This window comes from Syzygium oleosum, unplaced genomic scaffold, assembly GCF_021117445.2.
Source record: "Syzygium oleosum isolate NSW1041296 unplaced genomic scaffold, Sole_v2.1 Sole_v2.33, whole genome shotgun sequence".
NCBI lineage: Eukaryota > Viridiplantae > Streptophyta > Magnoliopsida > Myrtales > Myrtaceae > Syzygium > Syzygium oleosum.
In genome coordinates, this window is record NW_026607517.1 from 1,337,795 (window position 1) to 1,355,066 (window position 17,272).

General features: G+C 42.4%; 3 pseudogenes; all 3 read left to right on the forward strand.

Moving 5' to 3' along the window:
• The first annotated feature begins 94 nt into the window (after positions 1-94).
• LOC130135436 (cyclase-like protein 2) lies at positions 95-4,736 on the forward strand (annotated as a pseudogene).
• Positions 4,737-8,944: 4,208 nt separating this feature from the next.
• LOC130135493 (abscisate beta-glucosyltransferase-like) lies at positions 8,945-10,479 on the forward strand (annotated as a pseudogene).
• Positions 10,480-11,168: 689 nt separating this feature from the next.
• On the forward strand, positions 11,169-15,813 carry LOC115666455 (cyclase-like protein 2; annotated as a pseudogene).
• The last annotated feature ends 1,459 nt before the right edge of the window (positions 15,814-17,272 follow it).

The window sequence follows — 17,272 nt, forward strand, 5'->3', positions numbered from 1 at the left end:
CTTCTGCACCACTAGTTTGTGAACAAATCTTGACCCCATCGTCCAAACTGAGAGATTATCACCTTTCATCTTCATATTGTTCCGTGGTATTCCACCTGCCAAGTGTAACCGGGCAATCTTGGCACTGCCCAAGTGCAGCATCTTATCCTATTTTGTCTTGCAAGAACTAGAACTTCTTGTTCCACAGACCCTTTCTTCAGTGTACAAGAGTCACAGAGCTTTGCGCAAGCTCTTGAACGTGGCCAAAACAATGAACTACACACTCCACCGCCTCGTCCTGTCATCCGTCTCCCTCGCCCTTATTGCTTTCCATGTCGCCGCCTCCCTCTCTGCTTATCCTACGATTCCAGGTGCCGACACCGGCGAGTGCTCCGTCCCTGTTAGCGAAAATCTAGTTCCAGTACGCCGAGAAGTATATGATAATGGCAGGATCATCGACATCACACACAGGATCACGTCGGACTTGCCGTCCTATGAATCGATGGGGAGCTTGGGGCGGTTCCTTTGGCTTGCTTTCAGCTTGAAGAATGGTTCGCTCACCAACAACTCCGAGATGAAGCTTCCTGCTCACACGGGCACGCACGTGGATGCCCCCGGGCATGTGTATGATCATTACTATGAAGCCGGGTTCGATGTGGACACGCTAGACTTGGAAGTCCTTAATGGTAAGTTTTTCGAATCCTACTTTGGTTGATTTTGCTTACTGTGATTGTTTCCTGACCACGAGCCATGAACGGGGAAGATGGGCTATAACTTTGTGTACGAGTTGTTCCTGTGTCCATCTCTGAAACTGATGACTTCTCAAAGATTAAATAGACTCGACTAGCCCTATATAAACTTCTGTCAGCAACTGCTCAAGCAACGGCTGCGATCCAGTACTTCTTTGGGCTAATTAGTACACTTTCATCCCTAAACAGTGAAGTCTTCACGGTCAATCGTAACCGTTTGATCGTGCACTCATGCGCTTCGTACGAAACTCTGGGAAAACGATACCTTTGGATGCACGAGTGCTCCTCAAAAGTTCCTCTTTTTTTCAGTGAAGGACCTTAAAAGTCATGACCCATGATACGTTTTTGTGTTTTTCTGTTGGGCCAACGAACGGAATGTGGTCAAATTGTCAAAGCCCAAAAGAAGAAGCAGGGAAGACAACACGATTGGCGAGAGTGTCGAGATTACATGTCTTCCTTCTAAAACGATGTCCTCATCAACATCGCGCCCACCCCCTCCCTTCAAACGCTATATACTAGTTGGAAGCGAAAAAGCTCTCTCTTTTACCTTTCGATTTTTCTTGGCCTAATCACACACTTCCCTCTCGACACTGCGAGTCAGCACGAACGCTCTCTCCCCGCTTCTCTTCGCTCACCTCCTCATCGACGCGGCCGCCGTCGCGGCGGCCGCGGCCATCGACGCCTACCCGACCATCCCCAGCGTCGGCGACTGCTCGGTGTCCGACGGTGGCGAGGAGCTCAGGCCCGTCCGCCGAGAAGTTTATGATGGCGGGAGGATCGTCGATATCAGCCATAGGATCACTAGTGATATGCCGTCGTGGAAATCGGATGATGGGTTGGGTCAGTTTGTGCGGCTCGCGGCGAGCATGAAGAATGGGTCTTTAGCGAATAACTCGGACATGAAGCTGCCCGCTCACACGGGGACACACGTGGATGCTCCGGGTCACGTCTTTGATCACTACGTCGATGCCGGTTTTGATGTGGACACGCTTGATTTGGCAGTCCTCAATGGTAAATTTGTGGGCTTTTCGTGTCGGTTTCTGATGGTGGGTTTGATTTCTTCTTTTGGGTATCAGTATCAGTAGGTTTTGGGAGGAGTTGTTATTTTTAGCTTCTGTAGTTGATGATTGTGTGGTTCTGCCGACTATGGCTTTGAGCATCTTCAAAATTGTTCTTTGCCGAGGAGTAATAATTTGCACCGACCTTTGTCTTGTGAACTTCAAAGCCTCACGAGTCTCACTTGTCAATCAATCAAATGGTTGGTTTCTGTGGCCAAGGATTTAGGTGGTTAATTGAAAAGGTAAGTCTTGTTAATTAGAGTAGACCAGTTCTTATACAGCGCAGGAGTATGTAGAGACGTGTTGAAGTTAATTCAAGTTGACTTAAGGGTCTCTCCGTTCTTATTTTTCTTATCCTCATCTTCATTGATGTAGTGCTATGCTATACTCTCTGTCTTGTAAAATTTTGGTGACTATTGGTTTCTCCTTCTTTAGGTCCAGCATTGTTGGTTGACGTTCCAAGGGATAAGAATCTCACAGGTATGTCCCTCAGTTGAGTTTCTTGCAGCATGCTGATCACTTATGTGTTATGCATGCTAAGTTGTCAAAAAACATAGTCTTAACATGCTTCTTCCACGAAGTTTCTCCATTCATGCGTTAGTGCAAACAGCATATTGAGGGATCGGTTCAATTTGTTTAGTTACTTGTGCCGTGCTTGCTGGTTTTATTTTATTTTGTGAAAAATGTAGAAGGGAAATATCATCCCCTTGGATTTACTCTAATGGTTCTTTCTATCCTCCCATGCAGCTTGATGTAAATGACCGTATCTTTATGTGTGCAATTTTGGTTTTGTGGATAGAATGACTGTTCTTCAAATAATTGAAGGGCCACTACTAATGATGTTTTCTGAAAATTTTTGATTCGGTTATGAAATATTTGGAATAGTATGATCACATCAGCATACAGCTTATTGTGCTAACTGCTTTAATAGTGTTTGGCATTTGATACATGGGTAGCGGATTTTGCCTTAATTCATGCAAAATCTGAGCTAGATAGCAATTAAGTGAAACTGTGTTGGCTCTTAACAATAAGCAACGATTTTTGTTTCATTTGTCATCAATTGGGCTGTTGACAGTTTTACACGGTTGTAGCGTTCAGCCTGAGTTTGATACGATAGCTTTTGAGATTAAAACATAGTGATATGCCCAACCAATTCTGTAAGAATGACATAAGCTACTTCCTGCAGCTGAAGTAATGGAGTCTCTACATATTCCCAAGGGTGTGAGACGGGTGTTGTTTAGAACCCTAAATACTGACAGGTAAACTTCTGTTCCTAGGCATCTTTCTTTGGGTCATGGTCAGCTGAACTAAAGTGGTGTTTTCATGTTGCTGTAAATTGTGTCGCCCTTGCATGTGCTATTAGAGCACTGGCTGGGTATCTTAACGGACTGTGGTATTAGTCAGTGCTATGATCAGAAGGACGAGTTTGATCCGCGCTCTGTTTCATTCTCAGACGGCTTATGTACAAAAAAGAGTTGGACACAAGCTATGTGGGATTCATGAGAGATGGAGCAAAATGGTTGGTAGAGAACACAGACATTAAACTTGTTGGTAGGATTCGTCCCTCTTTGCTATTCTGATGCGATTTTAGTGAGAGTTCTTTTTCATGGTTGTTTGCTTGATTATCATCTTATCTTCACCTTTTTACCTAGACTCACTGCTTTATAGTGTACTTCATGCTGTTTTCTAATCATTACCCAGAAACCATGTTAGGATCTATTTCTCTGTTGGGGAGCTACCTTTTCTATTACTTCCAATTTTCACTTGCAGCTTCACTGCAAGCAAATGTTATTTCTCTTAGGCATGACAAAAAATGCATATTCTTTCATCTTGTTTGATTTTCTTCTTGACGACACAAGTCGCAATATGGTGCTGTGATAACTGTCGACATGAACACGTGATATTTGGTTGATTTTTAAAGACATGCATGTGTATGAAAATGCTGAAGCATGTGTTGCTATCGGGCTTTTGAGCACTACTGCAAGTCCTTTTATTTCCTGAACCTCTCTTGAAAAATTGTGTGACTCGATTATCTATTTTCTTTCCCGTTCTCCAACTAGTAGATTATTAAACGTCTTAGATTGAGATGCACTCTTGCGTGACGCTTTCTGTGCTATAAAATGCAGGAGTTGATTACCTGTCTGTTGCTGCATTTGATGATTTGATCCCAGCCCATCTTGTCTTCCTTGAAAGCCGGGTAGGAAAATGATTTGACCCATGTGAAATTTTTGGATCAAAGTTGAGAAAAACCATGTTTCACCCAGAATCAGATCTAAACTAGTGTTGGTAATTTTGCCTAGATTTCGCGCCGTTGCATTCTCATATGAAGCTCTCGGCTCAAGAAACTTACACTACGGTAATGCCGCAGGAAATTATTCTTGTTGAGGGCTTGAAACTCGAAGATGTCCCCGCAGGAGTATATACTGTCCATTGTCTGCATTTGAGATTGCTTGGTGCAGAAGGATCACCTATAAGATGCATCCTCATCAAATAACTGCTCTGAGTGAGTTTTGTTCTTTTTGAAGGGAATAACAATTGCTTTATCTACGATTATCATCGTCAGACATGATCGATTTGTCCCTGCTTGTTTACTGTAGAGCTGTCAGTTGAATATTCCTTGTTGTTTTCGTGACTTTGCATGCGATAATGCCAAGTGCTAACGGGATTTCTTCTTGCTGTTCCAGGAGAGTGGAAGTTATCTGAAGCGCCAGGTGAGAAAAGGCATTGCATGCACGTTCGCCTCAGAATTCAGATGTTCTTTGGCGGGACAGATTTGCAGAGAATGCAGAACTTTAGGGTCATGTGAATATGTTTAACTATTACTATAGGAAAACAGAAGCTATGGTTATGTCTACATGAATAATGTTAGTCTTCCAAAATAAGACTCGTCTGGATTGTTTCCATGTTTCTTCATTTCGGTTACGAAAGAGCTGCTGGCTATTTGAGTTCATTTGAACATATTTTTGACCAGGCCCCTGCAAATTTTCTCTTCCACGGTGTTGTAACGATCGTGCTAGTTACCAATAGCTTCTGCTTGAGAATGTAGGATATGATATACAACATCATAGAGAGATCGACGCCGAATCTGTGGCGGTCAATGCAGATGAATGCAAAAGAGATTTTTGATTTACATGCGACCAAAAGATCAGCAGCTACGACATGATCATACACAAGACACGCACAAATCAACTGGGCTCGTACACCCGCCGTGGAAGACATCCATTTGCAATACAATTGGTTTTTCCTCTTATTACTAGCAAGATTTTGAGGTGGATATAGATTTTACTCGTAATAAAAAAATGGAACTGGTATAAAACAAGACGGTCTAGTAATTTGCTGTCCAAACACTTCTTGACAAGCAACAATAAAAAAAGAAAACAAAAAGAAAAGTTTCCAGGTCAAAAGAAGAAAACTACCGGTGTTAGACAACGTAATTACAAGATTTATATACAACAGTAGCTTCCTGCAGAACCTTCAACATTTCTTCTGGCAGAAGCTCCCCCTCAGTAAGGTGGAGGACGATAGTGCCCTGGATAAGCACCTGAGCAATGAACAACATAGAATTAGCAATTCTAATGAGCGATTTGAAAAACATTTTTCTAAAAATAAACGCTTATATCACTTGAAATAATTAGTGGAAGAAAAATGTTTTCGTTGTCGACGGCAATTTATGTCTAAATATTTTCGTGGACGATAAAAATATTTTTTATTCATTCATTTTTTTTAAGCGATACAAACGATCATTTTGAGAAGAATGTTTACCAAATCATTCATTTTCCGCGAAACGTGCGCACCCTAAGTAAAGTATCAAGTATTAGAAATTGTGAAGTAGTAAAAAATATGTATGTATATAACCCACAAATGCCATTTAAGATATCTCTTCACAGATCAAGTTATCGTTGTTAAGAGAGTGTAATCCTCAATTCTAAGCAACCTTACTTTAAGACGTGCTTGTTTCGAGGAAAATCTTACGATAAAAGAAGTACTTTCCGAAAATTCTTTTTCAGGAAAATATTTTCCCCTTTTCAAAACATGGAATTCATTTTCCTTGCTTTAGGGATCCATATTTTCTTTTACCGTAAATGATTTTTTGTTGACCGATCATTTTTAACAAACCAAATATGTGAAAGTCCACAAAAGAAATTCACGATTTTTTTTCTTCAAACAAAAACACCCTTAGTTGCTTTCCTAATACGGCGCGTAATACTGAAATTGAATTTCCCATTAATGAGATTAGTTTAGTCGAAGAAAGCAAACTGAAAATGAATCTTACCAACTCTTACATCGAACGATAGTGCTTTGGTAGTGCGCTTAGCAGTTGGAACTATTCATTTTTTTAAGGGAAAATTCCAAAAAGGGGACCGAAGTGGAGTTATTTTCTCAAATAAGAGACCGAAGTAGACCTTATTTCAAATAAGGGCATGAAGTGCCCTCATTTTCTCAAATAAGGGCCAGAAGTGAATTTTGTCTCAAATAAGGGTCTGAAGTGGCTATATCAGTCTCAAATAAGGACCTGACCTCAGTGGCCAAAGGGTATTTTCATCTTTTACTCTTTTTTTCTTTTCCTTTTCCTTTTCCTTTTCCTTTTTTTTTTTTCCTCTCTTCCCTCCGTCGGCCATCGCCGGGGCCGGCGGAGGTCGCCGACCTCAGGCGAAGGCCGCCCTCACCCGATGCAGGCGAGGGCAACCCACGCAAGGGCGAGGGTCGCCTCACCTGGGCTGGGTGAGCGAGGGTGACCCTCACTTGATGCCGGCCAGGGCGAGGGTTGCCCTTGCCGGATATGGCGAGGGTCGCCCTTGCCCAACGCCGACGAGGGCGACCCTTCCCTTGCCCGACGTGGGCTAGGTGGCCCTCGCCTGAGGCCGGGGAGGTCACCGGCCAGGCATAGTGACGGCTGGGGAGGGAAAAAGAAAAAAGGAAAAGGAAAAGAAAAGTAAAAAATATAAAATATATATATGCTTATAATTTTTTTAACTAAAATACACCTTTTCCGGCGACGGAATAGTCACCGGCGGATAAAAGGACCTTATTTGAGACGATTTGGCCACTTTAAGTCCTTATTTGAAACGATTTAGCCACTTCGTGCCTTTATTTGAGACAATGTCCACTTTAGACCCTTATTTGAGAAAATGACTCCATTTCGAGCCGCTTTTTGGAATTTTTTCTTTTTTTAATAAGCCGGAAGCCTAACGGCGAACATGAAAAGTCAATCAACTTGCTATTGTTTACAAAATCAAAGAGAGTATGATTTTGAAATTCGATAGTTATTTCTTATCTAGCACGTTAGGATAATTGGTAATGACCTTTTTATATATTACGTGAATCAATTCTAATTTTTTTTTTTTCGAAACATCAATGTTACATATGTAATTAAAGTTTTTTTAATCAAATTAATGTAAAAGGTAACGGTTCTTCAAGTAACGTGAAGAATATTGGAAGAGAATGAAGGTTTGTGATTATGCGCCTCAATTACATAGATGTGTTCTATCCAACTTTCTTATTATATATATATAATTCGCGAAAAATTACAAGTCATATTTGAAAATCTGTCAGCCTAGCTCAAAATTTTTTTAAAGTTTTCGCATGTCCACTTCTAATAATTCTCTTGAAACATGAGAAATTTTAAGGTATCTTAACGTACTATACCACTAATTTTTTTACGATTATTTTATACTTAAAAACATCGTAAATTGATTTTACTGCATTTTGTGTATCCAATGACGATAACCTATCGTGACGTTGTACGGTACATGTACAAATACTTTCATCATCTGAAAATTACAAGTCATATTCAAAAATTGGTTACACCTGCTCCCAAACCCGAAAACTTTCATGCCTCCGTTGCTAATAATTCTCTCGAAATGTGAGAAATTCTAAGATACTCTGGCGCATCACGCGTCTACGATTGTTTTATATCCGGATACGAATTCCCGACCGATTATTGTAACATCATGAAACTAATTTCACCACGTTTTACTCATTTGATCATGATGAAGTGTCGCTAGCGAGGTTGTAAGATAACACTCGGGAAACCCTAGAATTTGCTCTCCGAAGCGTCGGGCTCCACTCTCTTTCGACCTTCGAGTCGCCGACGTCTCCGCCATAGTCAACAAAGCTAGCAGAAAAGCTACGTCGAGGACTGCACCACACGGTGGTTTGCCGCCCCAGGCATTGGAAATTAGGACAAGTTTGCATGCGCCAACGCATCGAAAGTCAGCAAGGATGTGATCAACCATCGAGTGCAAGGATGTGTATGACGCGCATCCGTCTCCGTTTTCAGTCGTTATTTTGTCATGGATGATCGATAAAAGATGGACAAGTCTCTTTTGCGATTATGGGATGTCATGCAATATGCTCAACAGTGTAAACAATTGAGCGCGCGTCAACGTCATTTCAAAGTTCTCTTCAGCAATCGGCTTTTCCGCAATTCCACGTGAGGTTCGGCATTTTAAGATACCGAATCATCACTTAATCCCCATTTTAATTGAGCATCAAACTGACTAGGACTTTGCATTTTTTAGGATATTGGATGATGTGATTATAGATGATAGATCTGTAAGGAATGTCAAGTGTGTTTTTGGAGGATTCTATTAAGTAATCAAATAATAAAAAAAGTTCACTGCAATATTTGGATGTGGATTTCTCTTGTAACATGTGTGCAAGCAATAACAACATAAATAGTTAATAAATATCGGTACGGGTCTTGTTCACATGATTAATTGGATATTGCTGATGAATATTTCGAAGACATTTGTTAGGAAACTAGTCAAGCGAGCAAACTTTCTTTTGTTTTTGGTCGACAAGAGAGCAAACTTGGAAATACTAATTTTTTAGATATTAGGTATATTGAAGCTTGGAGAACTCGATATTCTTTTTATCTCAATTTGTTAACGGGCAGTCATCAAGTACTTAAATAAAGAAGGCTTATCATTTTCAAGATGCATTTTTTCTCACGTTTACATCAAGACATAAAATATATATATTTTTCATCTAGTATAAATATAAGCATACTATTAAGGGTAGCTGTTGACTATGTGCATTAAAAGTTAAAAAGGAAATTAAACCATAAAGAAGAAGGATCCGATTCCTGAAACATGCCTATAAAGATGAAGGATTAGATGTTCAATCTCAAGCTGCTTAAACCATCTTTAATCTCTCTCTCTCCTGTGCCATTCATCAATGACGGGCGAAGTGGAGATGTTCTTCTTCCCCTTCGTGGGAGGAGGCCACCAGATCCCCATGATCGATCTCGCCCGCCTCTTCGCCTCCCACGGCGTCAGGTCCACCATCGTCGCCACCCCTAACAACGCCCTCTCCTTCCAACGCTCCATCGCCCGCGACCGGGACTCGGGCCGGCCCATCTCCATCCTCCCCTTCGAGCTGCCCCCAGGCTCCGAGCCACCCGACTTCGACATGTCCGCCGCCCCCGTCACCGACACCTCCATGCTCCAGGAACCCCTAAGGCTCTTGCTCATTGCGAGGCCACCTGACTGCATCATCGTCGACATGTTCCACCGTTGGTCGGCCGATGTCATCGATGAGGTGGGAGTTCCCAGGATCCTGTTCCATGGGAACGGCTGCTTCTCTCGGTCTGTTTATCCAATTAAGTATAGGAAACTGGACAAGTTTACCGGGAAGCAGTACCTTCGCACAGCAGGTCTCGAGGCTTCCGGCTATCCGTACATTTGGGCGTACGGGAAAACCTTGGAGATGGTGCAATGCGAATACGAGCCGTTTGAGATCCCGGGCCTACCGGATAGGATCGGGATGACTTGGTCGCAGCTTCCTAATTTTCACAAGCACCCAGGTGGCGGGAAGCCGCCTGGTCGGATGTGGAATTCGGAGGAGAGGAGTCTTGGGGTCGTGGTGAATAGCTTTCTTGAGCTGGAACCGGCTTATGTGGAGTACTTCAAGAAGGAGATGGCGAAGAAAGTTTGGGTGGTCGGACTAGTGTCGCTGTGCAATAGGAATGTGGAGGATAATGCCGAGAGTGGGCAACGAGCTGCTACTGATGAGCACAGTTGCCTGAGTTGGCTCAATGCTAAAGAACCCAACTCTGTTCTTTACATTAGTTTTGGGAGTTTGTCCAGGTTGACCCCGAAACAGCTCCTTGAGATTGCATATGGTCTCGAGGCTTCGAGCTTTTCGTTCATTTGGGCTGCTGGGGAAATCCTTGAGTCGTTGGAAAATGGAGAGGGGGGCCGAGAGGATTGGCTTCCGAGTGGGTTTGAAGAGAGATCGACGGAATCCGAGAGGGGGTTGATTATCAGAGGATGGGCACCGCAGCTGTTGATTCTTGAACACCCTTCGGTGGGTGGGTTCATGACGCACTGTGGATGGAACTCAATTCTGGAGGGTGTAAGCGCTGGCCTTTCGATGGTCACTTTCCCGCGCTCGGCTGAGCAGTTTTTCAATGAGAAGTTGATCACTGATGTGTTGAGGATTGGGGTCCAGGTTGGGAGCATGGTGTGGACGTCTTGGAACACCGAGCCGGGCCCGCCAGTGGGGAGGGAGAAAGTGGAGGCGGCCGTGAGGAAATTGATGGATGGAGGGGAGGAGAGGAGGCGGCGAAGATGAGGAGAAAAGCCAAAGAGCATGGAGAGAAGGCCAAGAGAGCGGTAGAAGCACGTGGGTCCTCGTATGAAGATGTTGAGGCCTTGATTCAAGAGCTCAAGTCTCGCAAGAAGGACTAAGTTTGTAGTGATCGAGTCAGTGTACCACATATGATATTGGCCTTACCTGAGCAGCAAGGAGAGTTCAAACTCGTCAACAATGGCCGTAGTGGCGCTGTCTGTGACGTTGCACTCTTGTAAGTTAATAATATTTGAAACTGTGCAGTTACTATAAACTGTTGTTAAATATATAAATAATATATATAAATATGTTATAGAGAGCCATATGTAGCAGCCGCCGCTCTCTCCCTTGGAGCTCTCTCTCTCTCTCACGCCTCTCTCTCTCTCTCTCTCTCTCTCTCTAGCCGCTCCTCCACCAGAAGGCTCGATTTCGGTCGATTCCGCACCGATGCTCATACTCGAGGTAGGATTCTCATCTTTTGTGATCGATTTCTCGTGATCGCCTGGGAGGGAGAGTCTTCTTCCTAGGGCGCCAAAGGAGGGAGACTCGAAATATAGCTTTATTTTTTTTTATTCCAGGTTTGAGCCGCATGTCCTATTATCAGCGGTCCACGTGAGTTTATGCACGTCACGTGGCACGCACGAACCACTGAATATTTTCTCGTAATTTGGTAGAGAGATATTGAAGAGGAGATTGGACATTGGAAATGCACTTCTTCTGCACCACTAGTTTGTGAACACATCTTGACCCCATCGTCCAAACTGAGAGATTATCACCTTTCATCTTCATATTGTTCCGTGGTATTCCACCTGCCAAGTGTAACCGGGCAATCTTGGCACTGCCCAAGTGCAGCATCTTATCCTATTTTGTCTTGCAAGAACTAGAACTTCTTGTTCCACAGACCCTTTCTTCAGTGTACAAGAGTCACAGAGCTTTGCGCAAGCTCTTGAACGTGGCCAAAACAATGAACTACACACTCCACCGCCTCGTCCTGTCATCCGTCTCCCTCGCCCTTATTGCTTTCCATGTCGCCGCCTCCCTCTCTGCTTATCCTACGATTCCAGGTGCCGACACCGGCGAGTGCTCCGTCCCTGTTAGCGAAAATCTAGTTCCAGTACGCCGAGAAGTATATGATAATGGCAGGATCATCGACATCACACACAGGATCACGTCGGACTTGCCGTCCTATGAATCGATGGGGAGCTTGGGGCAGTTCCTTTGGCTTGCTTTCAGCTTGAAGAATGGTTCGCTCACCAACAACTCCGAGATGAAGCTTCCTGCTCACACGGGCACGCACGTGGATGCTCCCGGGCATGTGTATGATCATTACTATGAAGCCGGGTTCGATGTGGACACGCTAGACTTGGAAGTCCTTAATGGTAAGTTTTTCGAATCCTACTTTGGTTGATTTTGCTTACTGTGATTGTTTCCTGACCACGAGCCATGAACGGGGAAGATGGGCTATAACTTTGTGTACGAGTTGTTCCTGTGTCCATCTCTGAAACTGATGACTTCTCAAAGATTAAATAGACTCGACTAGCCCTATATAAACTTCTGTCAGCAACTGCTCAAGCAACGGCTGCGATCAAGTACTTCTTTGGGCTAATTAGTACACTTTCATCCCTAAACAGTGAAGTCTTCACGGTCAATCGTAACCGTTTGATCGTGCACTCATGCGCTTCGTACGAAACTCTGGGAAAACGATACCTTTGGATGCACGAGTGCTCCTCAAAAGTTCCTCTTTTTTTCAGTGAAGGACCTTAAAAGTCATGACCCATGATACGTTTTTGTGTTTTTCTGTTGGGCCAACGAACGGAATGTGGTCAAATTGTCAAAAAGCCCAAAAGAAGAAGCAGGGAAGACAACACGATTGGCGAGAGTGTCGAGATTACATGTCTTCCTTCTAAAACGATGTCCTCATCAACATCGCGCCCACCCCCTCCCTTCAAACGCTATATACTAGTTGGAAGCGAAAAAGCTCTCTCTTTTACCTTTCGATTTTTCTTGGCCTAATCACACACTTCCCTCTCGACACTGCGAGTCAGCACGAACGCTCTCTCCCCGCTTCTCTTCGCTCACCTCCTCATCGCCGCGGCCGCCGTCGCGGCGGCCGCGGCCATCGACGCCTACCCGACCATCCCCAGCGTCGGCGACTGCTCGGTGTCCGACGGTGGCGAGGAGCTCAGGCCCGTCCGCCGAGAAGTTTATGATGGCGGGAGGATCTTCGATATCAGCCATAGGATCACTAGTGATATGCCGTCGTGGAAATCGGATGATGGGTTGGGTCAGTTTGTGCGGCTCGCGGCGAGCATGAAGAATGGGTCTTTAGCGAATAACTCGGACATGAAGCTGCCCGCTCACACGGGGACACACGTGGATGCTCCGGGTCACGTCTTTGATCACTACTTCGATGCCGGTTTTGATGTGGACACGCTTGATTTGGCAGTCCTCAATGGTAAATTTGTGGGCTTTTCGTGTCGGTTTCTGATGGCGGGTTTGATTTCTTCTTTTGGGTATCAGTATCAGTAGGTTTTGGGAGGAGTTGTTGTTTTTAGCTTCTGTAGTTGACGATTGTGTGGTTCTGCCGACTATGGCTTTGAGCATCTTCAAAATTGTTCTTTGCCGAGGAGTAATAATTTGCACTGACCTTTGTCTTGTGAACTTCAAAGCCTCACGAGTCTCACTTGTCAATCAATCGAATGGTTGGTTTCTGTGGCCAAGGATTTAGGTGGTTAATTGAAAAGGTAAGTCTTGTTAATTAGAGTAGACCAGTTCTTATACAGCGCAGGAGTATGTAGAGACATGTTGAAGTTAATTCAAGTTGATTTAAGGGTCTCTCCGTTCTTATTTTTCTTATCCTCATCTTCATTGATGTAGTGCTATGCTATACTCTCTGTCTTGTAAAATTTTGGTGACTATTGGTTTCTCCTTCTTTAGGTCCAGCATTGTTGGTTGACGTTCCAAGGGATAAGAATCTCACAGGTATGTCCCTCAGTTGAGTTTCTTGCAGCATGCTGATCACTTATGTGTTATGCATGCTAAGTTGTCAAAAAACATAGTCTTAACATGCTTCTTCCACGAAGTTTCTCCATTCATGCGTTAGTGCAAACAGCATATTGAGGGATCGGTTCAATTTGTTTAGTTACTTGTGCCGTGCTTGCTGGTTTTATTTTATTTTGTGAAATATGTAGAAGGGAAATATCATCCCCTTGGATTTACTCTAATGGTTCTTTCTATCCTCCCATGCAGCTTGATGTAAATGACCGTATCTTTATGTGTGCAATTTTGGTTTTGTGGATAGAATGACTGTTCTTCAAATAATTGAAGGGCCACTACTAATGATGTTTTCTGAAAAATTTTAATTCGGTTATGAAATATTTGGAATAGTATGATCACATCAGCATGCAGCTTATTGTGCTAACTGCTTTAATAGTGTTTGGCATTTGATACATGGGTAGCGGATTTTGCTTTAATTCATGCAAAATCTGAGCTAGATAGCAATTAAGTGAAACTGTGTTGGCTCTTAACAATAAGCAACGATTTTTGTTTCATTTGTCATCAATTGGGCTGTTGACAGTTTTACACGGTTGTAGCGTTCAGCCTGAGTTTGATACGATAGCTTTTGAGATTAAAACATAGTGATATGCCCAACCAGTTCTGTAAGAATGACATAAGCTACTTCCTGCAGCTGAAGTAATGGAGTCTCTACATATTCCCAAGGGTGTGAGACGGGTGTTGTTTAGAACCCTAAATACTGACAGGTAAACTTCTGCTCCTAGGTATCTTTCTTTGGGTCATGGTCAGCTGAACTAAAGTGGTGTTTCCATGTTGCTGTAAATTGTGTCGCCCGTGCATGTGCTATTAGAGCACTGGCTGGGTATCTTAATGGACTGTGGTATTAGTCAGTGCTATGATCAGAAGGACGAGTTTGATCTGCGCTCTGTTTCATTCTCAGACGGCTTATGCACAAAAAAGAGTTGGACACAAGCTATGTGGGATTCATGAGAGATGGAGCAAAATGGTTGGTAGAGAACACAGACATTAAACTTGTTGGTAGGATTCGTGCCTCTTTGCTATTCTGATGCGATTATAGTGAGAGTTCTTTTTCATGGTTGTTTGCTTGATTATCATCTTATCTTCACCTTTTTACCTAGACTCACTGCTTTATAGTGTACTTCATGCTCTTTTCTAATCATTACCCAGAAACCATGTTAGGATCTATTTCTCTGTTGGGGAGCTACCTTTTCTATTACTTCCAATTTTCACTTGCAGCTTCACTGCAAGCAAATGTTATTTCTCTTAGGCATGACAAAAAAATGCATATTCTTTCATCTTGTTTGATTTTCTTCTTGACGACACAAGTCGCAATATGGTGCTGTGATAACTGTCGACATGAACACGTGATATTTGGTTGATTTTTAAAGACATGCATGTGTATGAAAATGCTGAAGCATGTGTTGCTATCGGGCTTTTGAGCACTACTGCAAGTCCTTTTATTTCCTGAACCTCTCTTGAAAAATTGTGTGACTCGATTATCTATTTTCTTTCCTGTTCTCCAACTAGTAGATTATTAAACGTCTTAGATTGAGATGCACTCTTGCGTGACGCTTTCTGTGCTATAAAATGCAGGAGTTGATTACCTGTCTGTTGCTGCATTTGATGATTTGATCCCAGCCCATCTTGTCTTCCTTGAAAGCCGGGTAGGAAAATGATTTGACCCATGTGAAATTTTTGGATCAAAGTTGAGAAAAACCATGTTTCACCCTGAATCAGATCTAAACTAGTGTTGGTAATTTTGCCTAGATTTCGCGCCGTTACATTCTCATATGAAGCTCTCGGCTCAAGAAACTTACACTACGGTAATGCCGCAGGAAATTATTCTTGTTGAGGCTTGAAACTCGAAGATGTCCCCGCAGGAGTATATACTGTCCATTGTCTGCATTTGAGATTGCTTGGGGCAGAAGGATCACCTATAAGATGCATCCTCATCAAATAACTGCTCTGAGTGAGTTTTGTTCTTTTTGAAGGGAATAACAATTGCTTTATCTACGATTATCATCGTCAGACATGATCGATTTGTCCCTGCTTGTTTACTGTAGAGCTGTCAGTTGAATATTCCTTGTTGTTTTCGTGACTTTGCATGCGATAATGCCAAGTGCTAACGGGATTTCTTCTTGCTGTTCCAGGAGAGTGGAAGTTATCCAAAGCGCCAGGTGAGAAAAGGCATTGCATGCACGTTCGCCTCAGAATTCAGATGTTCTTTGGCGGGACAGACTTGCAGAGAATGCAGAACTTTAGCGGTCATGTGAATATGTTTAACTATTACTATAGGAAAACAGAAGCTATGGTTATGTCTACATGAATAATGTTAGTCTTCCAAAATAAGACTCGTCTGGATTGTTTCCATGTTTCTTCATTTCGGTTACGAAAGAGCTGCTGGCTATTTGAGTTCATTTGAACATATTTTTGACCAGGCCCCTGCAAATTTTCTCTTCCACGGTGTCGTAACGATCGTGCTAGTTACCAATAGCTTCTGCTTGAGAATGTAGGATATGACATACAACATGAATGGAGAGATGGACGCCGAAACTGTGGCGGTCAATGCAGATGAATGCAAAAGAGATTTTTGATTTACATGCGGCCAAAAGATCAGCAGCTACGACATGATCATACACAAGACACGCACAAATCAACTGGGCTCGTACGCCCACCGTGGAAGACATCCATTTGCAATACAATTGGTTTTTCCTCTTATTACTAGCAAGATTTTTAGGTGGATATAGATTTTACTCGTAATAAAAAAATGGAACTGGTATAAAACAAGACGGTCTAGTAATTTGCTGTCCAAACACTTCTTGACAAGCAACAATAAAAAAAGAAAACAAAAAGAAAAGTTTCCAGGTCAAAAGAAGAAAACTACCGGTGTTAGACAACGTAATTACAAGATTTATATACAACAGTAGCTTCCTGCAGAACCTTCAACATTTCTTCTGGCAGAAGCTCCCCCTCAGTAAGGTGGAGGAGGATGATGCCCTGGATAAGCACCTGAGCAATGAACAACATAGAATTAGCAGTTCTAATGAGCGATTTGAAAAACATTTTTCTAAAAATAAACGCTTATATCACTTGAAATAATTAGTGGAAGAGAAATGTTTTCGTTGTCGACGGCAATTTATGTCTAAATATTTTCGTGGACGATAAAAATATTTTTTATTCATTCATTTTTTTAAGCGATACAAACGATCATTTTGAGAAGAATGTTTACCAAATCATTCATTTTCCGCGAAACGTGCGCACCCTAAGTAAAGTATCAAGTATTAGAAATTGTGAAGTAGTAAAAAATATGTATGTATATAACCCACAAATGCCATTTAAGATATCTCTTCACAGATCAAGTTATCGTTGTTAAGAGAGTGTAATCCTCAATTCTAAGCAACCTAACTTTAAGATGTGCTTGTTTCGAGGAAAACCTTACGATAAAAGAAAGTACTTTCCGATAAATCTTTTTCAGGAAAATACTTCCCCCTTTTCAAAGTATGGAATTCATTTTCCTTACTTTAAGGATCCATATTTTCTTTTACCGTAAATGATTTTTTGTTGACCGATCATTTTTAACAAACCAAATATGTGAAAGTCCACAAAAGAAATTCACAATTTCTTTTTCTTCAAACAAAAACACCCTTAGTTGCTTTCCTAATACGGCGCGTAATACTGAAATTGAATTTCCCATTAATGAGATTAGTTTAGTCGAAGAAAGCAAACTGAAAATGAATCTTACCAACTCTTACATCGAACAATAGTGCTTTGGTAGTGCACTTAGCAGTTGGAACTATTCATTTTTTTAAGGGAAAATTCCAAAAAGGGGCCCGAAGTGGAGTCATTTTCTCAAATAAGAGCCCGAAGTAGACCTTA